The 15,147-nt window shown below is 45.7% G+C and overlaps 1 protein-coding gene across 4 annotated transcripts in view; it reads left to right on the forward strand.

Moving 5' to 3' along the window:
- The window catches only part of SV2B (synaptic vesicle glycoprotein 2B), a 211,549-nt gene that overhangs the window by 16,775 nt on the left and 179,627 nt on the right, over positions 1-15,147 (forward strand). For 2 of the 4 annotated variants that reach the window (XM_045448721.1, XM_045448724.1), the window contains exon 1: positions 5,777-5,875. The exons of 1 other annotated variant lie outside the window; for it this stretch is intronic. The gene's annotated coding sequence lies outside the window, so the exon portion shown is untranslated. Of the gene's footprint in view, positions 1-5,776; positions 5,876-6,431; positions 6,615-15,147 lie in introns of those variants that run through there. One more of the 4 variants, XM_045448722.1, reaches the window with a different exon arrangement.

Here is a 15,147-nt window from a genome sequence, read left to right on the forward strand (position 1 = left end):
ACCTTTCTCCGGTTAAAACTGTAGCTAGAAGGAGTTTATCATTATCACATTATTCTTAGGCAAAGGCCCACAAAGAGCAAATGAACACTGTTTGAGAATGTGCTTGTTTCCACATCGTAACGTATGTTGTGACTTATCCTTTGTAGCCATGAACCAATAGCTGTCTGATGGCCTCTAGACTTTCATCTGGTATTCTTTGGTTCTTTTCAAAATACAGATTGATTGTGGATTTCCAGTTTTTGCTCTAATTAATCTTAACCTTTGTTGTTCCAATCCAGCTGTTTAGGAGGTCACTTACATTCCAAACATGAAAAACATAAAATGAAGGTGTTCTCTATGATGTATTTGTATTATTGAAGGGAATTGTCACAATTAACAGTAGTATTCTGTGGGAGGAGGACATGGAAAATTTGACAGTTGTCCCTTATGTTTCCTAAAGAAAACAGGGACAAAAAAGGCTTTTGATTAAGTGAAATTTATCTCTTGGGTCTTGAGCGATAGAAAAAGGTAATTTCGTTTCTGTAGAAAATTTTTGGTAAGAGATGTGCCTTGCATTTAAAGTAATTAATTTACATATCTGACTCAAAACAAATCCCAAAGGAAGGCTTAAAAAATGGTCTTCTCTTCAGATTTTCAGTCAGAAATCAGAATGTGCATTTCTTCACCTATTAGAAAAGGATATTCCCATCCATTGGAGGCAATATATCATCATGGCTAGCATCAGCCCTAGTTTGGGAATGAGAGAGCTTAGGCCCATCTCCTGGTTTCCTTATTTGCTATTATGTGATCCTTGGCAAGTTACACAGCTGAAAATGAACATGGTAACTATCTCATAAAAATGTTAGGAGGATTAAAGAGTTAGCAAATCAGTTCCTACTTCCAGTGAGATTTGATAAGTAATGGTAAGCCATTAATCTTTTGATCAACTAGAAAAGAAATTAGAAATCATATTTTAAAAGATATCTGAGGAGGGTGGAGGCAAAAAGGACTAAACGAACTTCCAGAGACAGAGGCGCTCTTTCTAGGTGAGCTGAGTTTACTTTTTTCTTCCTTAGGCAGATTTGCTGAGTCTGATCGTGGGCTGAGAAATAGGCAGAGAGACTATACCAGCAGAGATTTAGACTACTATATGGCTTGATATGCTGGTTTGAAATCTAGAGAATGCTCAAATGTCAGATATTTGCTGAGCACTGAGTTGGGGGTATATGAAGCCAGGTCCTGGACTGGAGAGGCAGATGAATTATTTTGCAGGCTCACAGTGCTTCTGAGAAAAATTTCCGTTGGAAGTGATGTCCTACAACAAACATAAGACAGATTTCATCTTTGAGACATATAAAAATGGGTGAAATTAGTCTAAATAAAGCTACTATCCAGTTCTTTGGAAACTTAATTCCTGAATAGATCAAGGTGATCGACACCTCATCTTGTCTACCTAAGAGAGGCATGGTGAGCCATTTCTGGAGGAAAATAACAAGTTCAGTTTTCAATGGTTTCTTCACGTACAATGAAAAAATCAGGATACGTGCAAAGAGGCAAGAAAATTGTTAGTAATAATTTATATAAAGGAAAAGATAATTAAGGAGACTAAATTATCCACATGTTGAAGTTAGTAGAGATTATTACAAATACATCAAAAAAAAATAGAGGAAAGGATGAACAAAATGGACAAAAATAAAACTTCAAAAAAGCCTATGCAAAGTAATCAAGTGGACATTAAAAAATGTAATATTTAGACTTGAGTTAGAACTCATTGGATGTGTTTAACAGCAAATTGGTCATAGCAGAAAACAAGTTTAGTGAACTCAAAGAAAAGCCAATAGAAAATATTCAAGCTAAAGAACAGAGAGTGTCAAAAGGGAATAGAAAAAATAGAATGTAATAGATATGTAGGAAGATATCGAAATGGTTTAATTATGTGGAACATATGTATGTGCTCTGTCTTGATGTAAGAGCATAGGAGAGTTAATAGGGCAGAAACAACTTTTGAAAAGATAGAGGCTGAGAATTTGTTCGGAGATGTTCAGAGAACTACAATCAGGATAAATATAAAGAAAAAATCCATAGGAACATCATAATTAAACTTCTAAAAGAAAATATTAAAGACAGTGAAAAGAGATTACTTTCAAAGAAGTGATAACAAGACTAACAGCAGACTTTTCAATTGAAAGTGTGGCAGCAGGAAGACAATGAATGATATCTTTAAAATGATTAAATAAAAAGAGACTTTCATCTACAAAATCAATACATAGTGAAAAATAATGTTCAAAAATAAAGGTAAAATAAAGACATTTTATGCCAAGAAAAACTGAGACAGTTGGTCTCTAGCAGAACTTCACTACAAGGAATACTAAAAAGAATTGTTCAGACTGAAGTAAAAAGATCTCCAATAGATGCACAGAACTCCAGGAAGGAATGAAAACCAGTAGCACTGGAAACCATGTGGTCATATATGTATAAAAATACCGACTTTTTAAAAGAGTAATGAGAACAATATCTTGTGGGTTTTTGTATCCAGTTGGTCTTGAAGGGCACAGGTTTGAACTGCATGGGTCTACTTATATGCAGTTCTTTTGATAAATACAAAACAGTATTGTAAATGTATTTTACCCTCCTTACGATTTTTTAGTCACCCTCCAGCTTACTTTATTGTAAGAATACGGTATATAATACATAGGACATACAAAATGTGTATCAATCAACTATTTATGTTATTGGTAAGGCTTCTTGTAACCAGTACATTATTGGTGGTTAAGTTTTGGGAAAGTCAAAAGTGATACATGGATTTTCAACTATTTGACTTTCCCCAAACTTATAAGCCAAAGGGTAAAAGTGGTCTTTCCCATAATGTTTCTGGAACATCCAAGTCTCTATGGAGACAAAATAAACTTTGACGTACTTCATTCCGTACATGAATAGAACAGAGACCAAAATAGGAAGGGTAAAACAAAAAGTCACTTGACAAGGAAACAAAGATAATAGTTGCCTGACCCTGAGGTAGATTGGATTTCTTAAACAGGACCTCCAAAATTATGTGATTAATATTTTAATCATAAAAGAAACAACTGATACATTGTATTTCATCAAAATAAAGAAAATGAAAACATAAGCCCCAAATTGGGAGATGTTAAAACTACATATATCTAATCAAAGACTTATATTAATAGAATGACTACAGATCAATAAGAAAAGACAAACCAATATATTGGTCAAAGGGCTTGAAATGGCACTTCACAAAAAGATATTCAAATGGCCAATGAGCCATTTTAAAAATTTTTATTCATTTCTGAGAGAGGGAGAGAGAGACAGAGCACAAGGAGGGGAGGGACGGAGAGAGAGGGAGACAGAATCCAACGCAGGCTCCAGGCTCTGAGTTGTCAGCACAGAGCCCGACACAGGGCTTGAACCCATGTACAGTGGGATCATGACCTGACCTGAAGTCAGAGGCTTAACCCACTGAGCCACTCAGGTGCTCCACAATAAGCCATTAAAAAGGTCAACATCATTAGTCAACAAGGAAAGGCAAATTAAAACTACACTGAAGTATCACTACACACCAGGGAGAATGGTTAAAATTAAGAACACAATGCCACGTTATGACAAAGAAGTGGAATATCTGGCATTCTTATACTGCAGGTGGGACTGTATTGGCACAACGTCATTGCAAAGCTGTATGGTAGTGTCTACTAAAGCCAAGCATGGACTTATCCTGTGACCTAGCAATTCTCCTGGTTACACACCCAACAGAAAAATGCACACACCTGTCACACACTTTATTGGTGGTGGCTTTATTCATAACAGCTAAAAACTGGAAGCAACACAAATGTCCACCCTCCACAGAAGGGATACATAACTTGTGTTATACTCAGGCAGTGGAGCACGAGACGGCAATAAAAAAGAATGTCCTATGAATATATATAACAATATGGATGAATCTCGGACATTATGTTGGAGTAAAAGAAGCCATACACAAAAAATACCCACTGAATGATTCCATTCCCATGTAGTTCAAGAACAGGCAATACTACTTGGTGTGGAAAGAGGTGAGAATAGCGAGTTACATCTGGGTGATGAGTGGTTATTGCTTGGGAAGGAGCACAAAGAAAGCTCTGGATGCCAGAACCGTTCGATATCTTAATCTGCATGGGGGCTGAGCAGACACTACATGCCCGGTGGCCTTTGCAACAGCAGCAAACAAGAGATCATGCTTTCCTATAGCTTATGTTCTAGTGAGGAGGACAGACATTAGGCAGCTGACTTTAGTAATGTGTTGGGTGCTGTGGTGGAGGAAGTAGTCGGTGGCTGGGTTATTGCAGGGATGAGGGAAGAATTCCCCAAAGGACAGATTGTTCAGTTGAGAACCATTAGGCATTAGGGACAGGAGAGTGGGAGACAGAACATTCCAGGCAAGCCAGAACAGCATGTGCAAAGGCCTGGGGGTGACACCAAACGCGAGGCATGAAAATTTGGTATCACGGGAGTAGGGGAAAGGATGGGGGTGGGGTGGGGGCGGGGTGGCTGGGCTGCGAGTGGCCTTGCCCTTTGGTGACTGAATGAGATGCGTTAGAAGAGTTTCAGCTTTTCTAAGGCCACTAGGAAACCAGTGCCTGGTTGTAGGTAAGAAAGAGCCAAGATCACATTTACATTTTAAGAAGTGAGTTTAGGAGGCTGAGCAGTGGGAGCTCCCGGGGTGATCCCAGTGAGGGATGCTGGGGCGGGCGGGGGGGGGGGCCTGGAGCGGGGCGGGGACATAGGAGCTGGCCAGCTGCGCACTGCCTGTAGAGCTAGTGACAACGGCGGGGGCGGGGGGTGGGGGGACCGAGGACCTCGTGATGGTGTCTTGTGCTGGGTGGGGAAGAGGAAGTCTTTCCGGACCTGCCAGCATTTCAGCACTAGTAGGAAAGGAAAGCAGTTCCAGACCCAGGGGGCCACAGCCCCCCTCTGGGCGTTACGTTGTTTGATTTCACCTCCGAATTTCCAGTGTCATTTGGTTGCCTCTCCCTTCCTTCTAGAAGGAGCTTTGCTCCTGAAAAGAGCCTTTCACTGCAGGGTGAAGTCTTCTGTGCATGGATGCGGGGGGGGGGGAGGGGGGTTGGAAGGAGGGAGACAGGTGGAGGGGGCCTGTTCAATGCAGCAAGCCCCCCCGCGTCTTGTTCCTTCTTCCCACTCGCCAAATAGGTTCTTCTCGGTTCCCCGATGAGGTAACAAGACAGAGCTGTTTAATTGCATCCATTATCTAAGATAGTTGGGCGATGAAATTAGCAGAGGATTCCCCTTGCCGGGAATTTGAGTCCGGTCCTCTGATGCGTCCTAGTTCGGAGTTGGTGAGAGGGCATCCAGAGTACACAGCGCCCCCTCGCTCCAGGCGGGGTGGAGAGAGCGAAGCGAGGTGACTCCCGGAATCAGTTGGCTACCAAACTCGGAACTCGAGGAATAAGTTTGACATCTATCGGTCTGCAAATCCAGACAGCCTGGGGCCCCGCCGGCCCCCTTCCCAGCCAGCTTTCCCATTCACTCCTCCTGGAATCAGGAGGGATTTAGAAGCAGGGAGCTGCCTGCAGCGGATGCCGCTAATGCCCAGGCCGGGGAGAAAGCGGGTTAGGATCTGATCCCGCCGCACCGAAGAGCCCGGAGCCGCCCGCCCTCGGTTCTCGGAGTGGCGGGGGCGCGCTGCGTGCCGCGCCTGGGCAGGCGGCGGCGGCGGCGGTGGCGTGGGCGCCGTGATGCAGGTGTGACAGCCGCGGACTCCTGCCTCCGCCGGGATCGCCCCAGCGCCGCGGTGGCCGGAGCTGCGGGGCCGAGCCGCCAGCGCGGACGCCGCTCCGCGCACACCCGCACCCGCGCCCGCATCCCTCCGGCCCGCGGATTTCCCACCCAGGTAGGCGACGCCGTTTCTCGCTCGGGTGCTTGCAGACCCGGCCGGGCGCCGACCCCGCGCTGCAGGGGCCTCCCCCGCCCGCCTGCGGGGCCGCAACGTACCCGCTTGCTCCCTGTGAATGTTGTTGATAGTAAATGGCACCAAAGCCAGGGGAGAGTCTTGGAAAGCAGGCGCAGAGCGGCGAGGACTGCCGGCTGCCTGCGGCTGCGCGGTTCATTGAAGGTGGCATCCCCAAGGGCTGTTTTTTAAACGCGGTTTGAACTGTTAGCGCCACGCAGTTCTGCAACTTAGGCTACTGACATTTGCTAACTCCGTTTGCATAGGCTTCCCAGCCAGGGCGTTTCGTTTGAGTTCTCTTCCAAGCAGATGGGTTTTGCCTGGGGGTGGGGGGCGGTCTGTTCCTAAAGAACAGAGGAAAAACCTGCTTACACCTGGTGGCTTGGGTTGGGGTCAGTCGGCGAGTGTGTGTCTCTGTATGTGGAGGGCGCCCTCCGCGGGCGTGGGAGCCGTTTCTTAGGGAGGCAGAGAGGATTTGTTTAGAGATGGATTTTAGCGCAAGGAAAAGAACATCATTTGTTCTGCAGGGACGGGTGAGCAAACGCGTTTAGCCAGGGAGGAGCGAGGCACAGCTGTTTCTTCCGCAGACGGGTGTTAGCTGTGTCTGCTGTCCAGGGTCCAGCAGGACTGCTGAGACCCGACCCTTGAACCAATTGCAGATGCAATCTGGCTCCATTTCAAGGTAACTTAACGTCGTTGTCTTGGCCTCTGCTAAGAGCAGCCGGGTGGGGTGGGGTACAAGGGGGTCCCTGCTTGTTTTCTTAAAGCCGGTATGGGAGGTCAACGTGGGTGGCTTTGAGGTTCGAGGAGTGGCGATTGAGGGGCGCGAGAGGTGTGTGTCGCGGGGAGAACTGGGCATTGCGGCCAGCTCCGGGGTCGTTCTGCTCTACTGGACCTCTTCTATGTTTCTGCCTCCTGCCCTTTCCAGAAGAGGTGGTGGCTTGTCCTGCGGGCTCCACTCAATGCAGCAGGTCCGGTACAGGCTCATTCTGCATCTTTCTTGAGTCAGCAAATACTCATCCAGCACCTAGGATGTGTGAGAGGCTGGATTAGTCCTTGGGGATGCAGCGGTGAGGAAAACAAAGTCCACGTTCCCCAGAAGCTCACACCTGGTCAGGGAGAAACACCTGTAATAATGAAGTGTGATGAGTTCAGTCATGCAGGTGGGAGAAAAGAGTGTCGGGCGCAGGGAGGAGGGAGGAATTAATTGTGCCAGTCGATTGTTTTTAAAACGAAGCGCTCACAGATGAGGCATGCCACAGAAGGATTTCCGCAGGGGTTGTGTCCCTCTGTTTGGCCCCTTGGTCTGTGAGCGACCCACATCGCTCTCCCACCCCATCAACATTGCACCTACTGGGTGGGCAACTGGATGGGCAAGAGTTCTGCAAATCACTTCAGGGCGGGCGCTTGTGGTGTATGCCCAGACCCAGCAGACACAAAACACAGAAGTGTGCACAATGCCCGTCAGGTTCTTCTTCTTCTTCTTTTTTTTTTTTTTAATTGACTGTTTTCCTAAATTCCAGGACCAACAAGGGTTTGAAGCAGTACTTCTCAAAGGCAAGGATTCTGGAAATTTCTGGGGGATTCTCAGAGCACATGAACTTCTGTCTTCTCCCCCCTTGTGTCCCTGACCTGTCTGTACTTGTGCCAGCCCAGTTCAAAAGGAAAGGTCTGACCTTGATTATGTCTCAATGGGTGGAAAGGAAAGGAAAAAGGAAGCTGTTATTACCAGCCTGCTCTCTGGGAGAGGAAAATCCAATCTAATGGATGTTTCTTCCTGCACAGAAGCTGCGGTGGGTGATGAGAAATGAGAGCTTTTGTGTGATGCGTGCTTGGCAGAGATGCGTATCACATGCGTTTGGAAATCCGAACCGTCATTAAGGTGTTTGAAAAGCAGGCTGGCCTCTGCAAGGCGCCTGGGCTTTGATGGGCAAACAGTCTTGGGCAAGTTGCATAGCCTCTCTTTGAGCTTTGATCTTCTGATCTGTAACGTGGGGATAACAAGAGTTGTTACAATAGCTGCATAGTGGATGCTTAAAGAATATTTATTCCTTGTTGAATAATTTTCAGACATAAATTGCTTGGCACTAAGTAAATGGTCAAGAAATTGCAGTTCGTTTATTGAGTACCTACTAGGTGTCCAGAGACTGCTTTATGTGTGGGGAATGCAGAACTGAACTAGATGAAGCCCCTATCCTGAAAGAGCTTAGTGTGTGTGTGTGTGTGTGTATGTGTGTGTGTGTCTGTGAGACAACAAATAACTAAGTAACTAGAAAGTGAATCAGCCAGTGATGCGTTCTAATGGAGAGGAATCAGCCAGTGATGCGTTCTAATGAGGAGTTCTGCCAGAGGGTGGGGTAAGGATGGTTATTTTTTTTTATGCAGCCGGGTCAGGGAAGGCTTTGCTGATAAATGACATTTGATCAGACCCCTGGGGAAGTGAGGGAGCGAGCCAGCCAGATGCAGAGACCAAGCATTCTGGGCAGAGCAACAGCACCTGCAAAAACCCTGAAATAGGAGAGAGATGTGTTCATAGGAAAATCAGAAAGGAGGCCAAGGAGGCTGTGGTTGAGTGAGTGAGGGGATCAGCAGTGGGACTTGAGGGGGCAGACGCAGCAAGGTCACTGGGGTATTGCCTCTCATGATTTATATTTGTCACTAAGCTTCATGTCCCCAGCTCTTGTTTAAGGAATCGGCTGAGATCCTACACTCTATGTTTAGAAGGTATAGGTTCCCGTGGTCACTCAGAACATAAGCCGATGCAGCAAGCAGAGGTACAAATCTTTGCAAGGCAACCAGGGGCACAGGAATGAGGGAGGAGGGCAAAACAGTGTTCAGATATCTTTCCTCCAGATCGAGTATTTGAGTTTCTTTTGGAACCTTAATGTTATGTTTGTTTCTTCCTCTCCGCCCCCCCCCCCCCATTGTAAAAGAAAGTGTCACTTTTACTAAACAGCTCTGCTTATGTTGCTCTTGCTAGTTATTATGTGTTTTCTTTGAGGATGATATAGTTTCTGTGGTTATGGAAGGTGTTAGAATTGATCGGAAGTAGACTCACCTGCAGAGGATCATGGAATGACTTACCTAGTATCATTCGATGCATTTATTCGAAGCTTTTACCTTGTATGGTTAGTATGAAGACCACAGTTTGCTGCTCTGTTCCCTTAAGACTTAGTTCCTCTGCAGATTTGAGAGCTCCAACCACTGGTCTTGGTACAGTGGGGCTACTGCAAGGTGTCCCGTGGAGAGATGTCTGAGAATCTTGTCAAAGTCTCTGTGAAATAGGATATGATGTGGCTGGGTCCCCGTAAGAGTGACTGGCAGGGTGTCTCCCACAATATCTCAGAAGGTGACATTTACCTGGGTGAATTTCTCCCCTCTGAGTTCCGGCTTTTAGTTTTGCTGCCTTGCAAACCTGATCTGTCTCTCTGGGCCACATCACAGTGACCTTGCCCAATGGCCTGCCAGTCTACTGATTTGAAACGGCTGAGACACTGTGTGGCATGGCCAGCCCCCTCCTGATGTCTAAACCATAAGGAGGAAGTATCCCAATGAGCATGCACGCAGAGCAGAGCAGCTTAGATGCCTACCCTAGTGACCGATCACACGTTTTAGGGCTGATACTGCTAATGGGACTCCAGAAGAAACCTGCCCCAAAACAACCAGATAGTATTTTTCTCCCACGTCTATTGGTTGGCTGCGAAGTTTGCAGATCGGGCTTATGCCTGGTTTGGTGGGTTTGCTCATGTGATTTTGGTCTGCTGATGGAGTGGCCGAGGGCTGGCTGCTTTGGGATGGCCTCAGCTGGAGTGACTTGGCATGTTCACACAGTGGTGACAGGAATCCAAGAGAGAGTGGAAACTGGCATGATCTCTGGAGGCCTAATCTTATAGCTGGCACACTATCATTTCGTCCTTTTCTATTGGCAGGATGTCATAAGGCCAGTGCAGAGTGAGGGAGCAGGGAACAGACTCCACTTCTTGATGAGAGGAGCTACATAGTCACATTGCAGAGAGTGTGGATACAGGGAAGGGAAGAATTAGGGATATTTTTGCCATCGATCTACTGCTACAGGGACCTTAATATTTAGAGTCCCCTGGCTAAGGCTCCTTTTCTCCTGAACTCTGCTTGAAAGGGCAATGCCTGCAACTTCCTCTTTTTCTTTTTCTCTGTGTTTCTGTGGCTGACCAACTTTAGACATATATACCTTTAGATAGTCATTCATTGGCCAGCCGTTTGTTGAGTGTTCTCTATGTGTCAGGCGTGTTACAGGCAGGGTATACAGCAATAAAAATACAACGTCCATCCTCGTGAAGCATTTACTCTAGCTGGGGGAGACAAATAATGTGGAAGTAAATAAGTAAATGTGTAATGCGGGACATCAAGCGGGGAAGGGAGGATGGGAAGTGTCAGGTTGAGTGGGAGTTGGGGACAGGGTTGAGTAGGTGGTGGGCATTTTATACAAAGTGGTCAAGGTGACATGAAGGAAGTGAAAGAGTGAGCCAGATGGATATCTGGGGAAAGACTCTTTTAGGCAGAGGAAGCAATAAGTGCAAAGGCCCTGAGGCAACAAGGTGCTGGCATGTTCTGGGAAGAGCAAGGAGACTCATGTAGAAGGAACTGAGAGGGTGACCATGGTAAAAGCTGAGGTCGGAGAAGTAGGAGGGAGCTAGTAATACAAAGTCTTGTAGGGCCTTGTGTGGACTTTGGCTTTTTCTCTGAGCAAATGGGAAATCACTGGAGAATTTTGAGCACTGGTTTCCATGATCCAATTTATGTTTTACAATGATCCCTTGAGATTTAACCTTATAAGTGACTCTAGGGGTTCAAGAATGAAAACAGAGAGAGCATCCAGGAGGCTACTGTAGTTCTTCAGGCGAGAGAAGGTGGTGGTTTGGACCAAGGTGGAGAGTGGTGACTGTGAGAAGCGGTCAAATTTTGGATATATTTGATGATGGAGAAGACAGGGCTTGCTGATTGGTAGATTTAGGGTATGAGGGAAAGAAAGGAGTCAAGGATGACTCCACATATTTTTTGAAGTTTATTTATTTTGAGAGAGAGAGAGAAAGAGCAGGGGAGGGGCAGAGAGAGAGAGAGAGAGAGAGAGAGAGAGAGAGAGGGCATTCCAAATAGGCTCCTTGCCATCAGCGCAGAGCCTGATATGGGGCTCAAACTCACGAACTGTGAGATCATGACCTGAGTGGAGATCAAGAGTCAGATGCTTAACCGACTGAGTCACCCAGCCACCCGACCACATATTTTGACTTCAGCAACTGTAAGAGGCCCTTTACTGAAATGGAGAAGGAACAGTTATGTGGTCAACTGGTTGTCCAATGGGAGATTTTAAGTAGACATTTGTATATGTGAGTTTAGAGTTGAAGGAAGGGGTTCGAGAAGGAGATGCAGATTTGAGTGTTGTTAGCATGTTATTTATTTGTCCCCTCAGCAAGCCAATTCATTGCTGTATCACCAGTGCCCAGAATATTGCCTGGCACATATTATGTGCTCAATGAATATTTACTGAATGAATGAATGGAACCATTTAATCACTGGAGGTGACTGCACATCCTTGCTTCAGTGGATCTTGAGGTGTAACTCCCTGAAGTTATTCCCTTTCTTTCCAAAGTCTCGTGGGAGCGTTATTGTGGATCTCGTGGACTAAAAACAGACTTTAAATACAAAGGCTCCAATTGCTTATATCTTACAGAAAGCAGTGTGTGGTGACAAGTAAGAAAAAGAAACAAATGGAAGCCAAAAAATAGCTCATACTTTCAAAAAAGGAGACAAGATCTTCCAGAGAGAGGTGGCTGAAATTCAGGGGTGTGATGTTCTTTGGTTATTATTGTACTGCTCTTAATTTAAGATTAAGCAGGAGCAGGGAAGAATCTTGAAAAAGGGAGCGATTTATTTAAATCAACTTTATGCCAAGTGAAAGAGTGTCACCAGCTCACTTGAAAAATCCCACATCTACAGCATCTTGCATAATGTGTTCCTGTTTATAAAAGGAGAGAAATAGGCAATGGTTTTATTGGAAAGGGGGAGGGTGCTAAAATTCTCAAATTCTAAGTGCTATCCAGTTCCTCTCCATGGTGTGGCTGGATATGTGTGAGAGTGGGTTTTGTTCACCATGATATTGAGAGGGAGGGAATGAAAAAAAAAAAAAGGAGGTACTGTAATTGAAAGTGGTTTCTTCTGCGTGTGTTTGTGTGTGTATGAGAGATAGATAGGGAGAGAGAGAGAGAGAGAGAGAGAGAGAGAGAGAGGCAATACTAGTGCAAGAAAAGGAATTGAAACCCAGCAGGACATAAGAGAAAGGTAGTAAGTTGGCCTCCATTTTGATGTGTGGGCAATAAGCCTGACCACGTGGGGCATAGGATAGAGCAGTGGGGTTTGTAATCAGACAGAAGTTGGTTTGAACTCAAGTTTCCTTACTTTCTGTGTAAACTTGAGCAAGTTATTTAATTTCTCTGAGCCTTGACTTTCTCAGCTGTAAGATGATGATGATGATGATGGTGGTGATGATGTTGATGATGTTGATGATGGTGATGGTGTTGATGGTGGTGATGATTTTGGTGATGATGATGATGGTGATGGTGTTGATGGTGGTGATGGTGGTGTTGTTGATGGTGGTGATGAAGTCGATGGTGATGGTGGTCATGATGGTGGTGATGATGGTGATGGTGGTGGTGGTGGCGATGATAATGATGGTGACAGTGATGGTAATAACATCGAAGTGCTCTGCAGTTCCTTTCATGCTCCTGGACTTGGAATGATGTTGGTTAAAATGCTGATTATGTGATCACCATACTTTTAAGTTTCTGAAGGACTTAGGGATTCTGTGTGAAGAGAGAATTGAGAATCTGTCATTTACTGTTGCCAGTGCTATTGAGAAAATGATTTGCATGGCGTTCATGATGTTAAAAATAAGACAAGTGGATAATAATCAGCCTTATGGGCTGGAGATTTCCAAGTGCCTCAGAAGGAAACCAACCTTCTATTCTCTGCAGTAAACCAATCCCACTAGCTCAGCTTGGCAATATCCCAGAGTTTGTTGGAATTCTATGATGCAAATTTCTGAGTCCCTTGGATTATGTAGATGCAGAAACTTTCCTATCATATGCCTCCGGGTGTTGCTCTCACAAAATCTACCCCGTGGTGTCTTCTGCTGGAAAAATCTGCGTTATCTCTGCTCCAGGCCCATAGTAGACTTGTACTAGATATTTATTTGATACATGAGTGAGTAAATACTGTTGTGGTTGTTCTATTAGTTGAATTTCTTCCTGGTGATTCTTCACTGGCCTAGGCAAGAAATGACAGCATATGTGACAGTAATGAGCTAAGTTTTCAGCACCTAGTAGGTACTCAGCAGCTAATGGTGTCTCCTTCCCCAACCTCTGTGCCTTTGCTGCTATTCTGGCCTCTTCTAGATCAAAGATCATACACTCAACTTTCCCTTGGAGCTGTCGGATACATCAGCAGCAAAGGTCAAAGCTCCTCTGCTGTCCTGACTATTGATTACCGCTCACCCAACAGTGTTCCCTGCTGCAGGAGGGAAGATCCACATCATGATTCCCTCCACACAGAAAGAGGTCCTATCAGATCTTCCTGTTTTCTATACAAATTTCTGCTCCATTCATTTCCTGTTCCCTTCAGTCTTTAGAGCTTGCTTCTGTCTTGGGTGGCAGGGGAGAGAGTAGCTTTAACTTTTTTTCTCCCAAAAGGCAGCTGAAAATTCTCCCCTAGCTGGTGACTGCAGAACCCTTCAGAAATAGAATTGAGCTGCACTACTTTTAGGATTTCGATCATGTAGGCCACAGCCTTTCTCCCTGTTCCATTTTATAGATGGGACACCTGAGGCCCAGCGAAAAGACATCACAGAGAAAAGTACCCTTGGAGACGTGGAGGACCAACCTCCTTTCCTTCTCATCCAGCTCTGCGTAGATGCAACAGAAGGTCATTTTGCCAGACCTGCAGAGCCTTTTTGAACCACAGACGTCAGAGTCTGGAAGGTGGCTGTTTAAGCTGGGGGCGCGGTGCCATTATCTGTTTCCATGCCAGCCCCAGATGACACATCTATTTTCAGGAGCTCCGGGCTCCTAAAACTCACCTAAGCAGGCAATAGGTGTCAGTTTTCAAGACAGAAACATGCAAATGAATACCTGTCTGTGGATAAATGTGCCATCATTACTCTCAAGTGCACAGGCTTTGTTGCAATGAATATTTGATGGGCATTTTCCTTTTAGGTCCAGAGCAATTCCAAGTCAGTGGAAGGATTCACTTGAACTACCGGGTCCTAGCGTTGCAGATCTGAAGAGACCTCAGAATGCAGGAATCTCAACTCCTTGGGATGCACTCATTGCTCGTTGTAGGGGTAGGAGAGGAAGTCTTCCTCCTAGGAAAGGGGGAGCTGAGTCTGGAGAAGGAAATGACTTATCTAAGGTCCAGTAGTAAGTCACCAATGACAAGAGGATCAGAGGCCAATCAGGCTTGTAGCAACAAAAGTTAACCTGAGGATAGGGACTGAGAGGGACTGGAAAAATGGGGCCTGGGTTCCCTTCATTGTTATGCTTAGAAATCCTCTGAATCAGCATGACTAGTTTTCCTGGCCAGGAAAGAGCCTGGTTAGACCCCTCAGTGCTTTCTTCTGAGAAGTCCTCGGGGATTTCTCCTGCCAGGCTCCAAAGCCCAGGCCTTGCTCTCGCCTTGCCTGTGGCCCCTGCTCTCTTGCCATATGCAGAATGTGACCATGGCCTCTGATCTGATCTGGGGTGCGGCAGATGGCACAGAGAGAGGAATGGAGCTCAGCTGGCATGTGGGTGGCTCTGAGAGAGAGGAAACAACCTTGTGGGGTGGCCTGCTCCAGGCAGAGAGTGCTGGGCCCCGGAACTGGGCTGGAGAGCTCACGGCAAAGACTGGAGCTCCTGACCTTGGCCCAGGAGGGCTCCAGGGACTCAGTTCCACTCCTACCATCACGATGAATAATGAACATCTCCCACCCATGCTTGCTTAAATGTCCATGGGTTAAATACAGTCACTTGCATTTTTTTTTGAAGCAAAACATAACAATTAATCATTAAGGAAAGGAAAGCCATAGGAGAGGAATGTTAAAGATGAAAGATGAGCTCTGGTGGAATTGTCAGAAGCAATATGGAAGCAGGGAGTGAGGCTGAACCAAGTCTTCTTGCTGCCCACAACGGAGGACTTATTTTTCCTTC

The sequence above is a fragment of the Leopardus geoffroyi genome, chromosome B3, assembly GCF_018350155.1.
Source record: "Leopardus geoffroyi isolate Oge1 chromosome B3, O.geoffroyi_Oge1_pat1.0, whole genome shotgun sequence".
NCBI lineage: Eukaryota > Metazoa > Chordata > Mammalia > Carnivora > Felidae > Leopardus > Leopardus geoffroyi.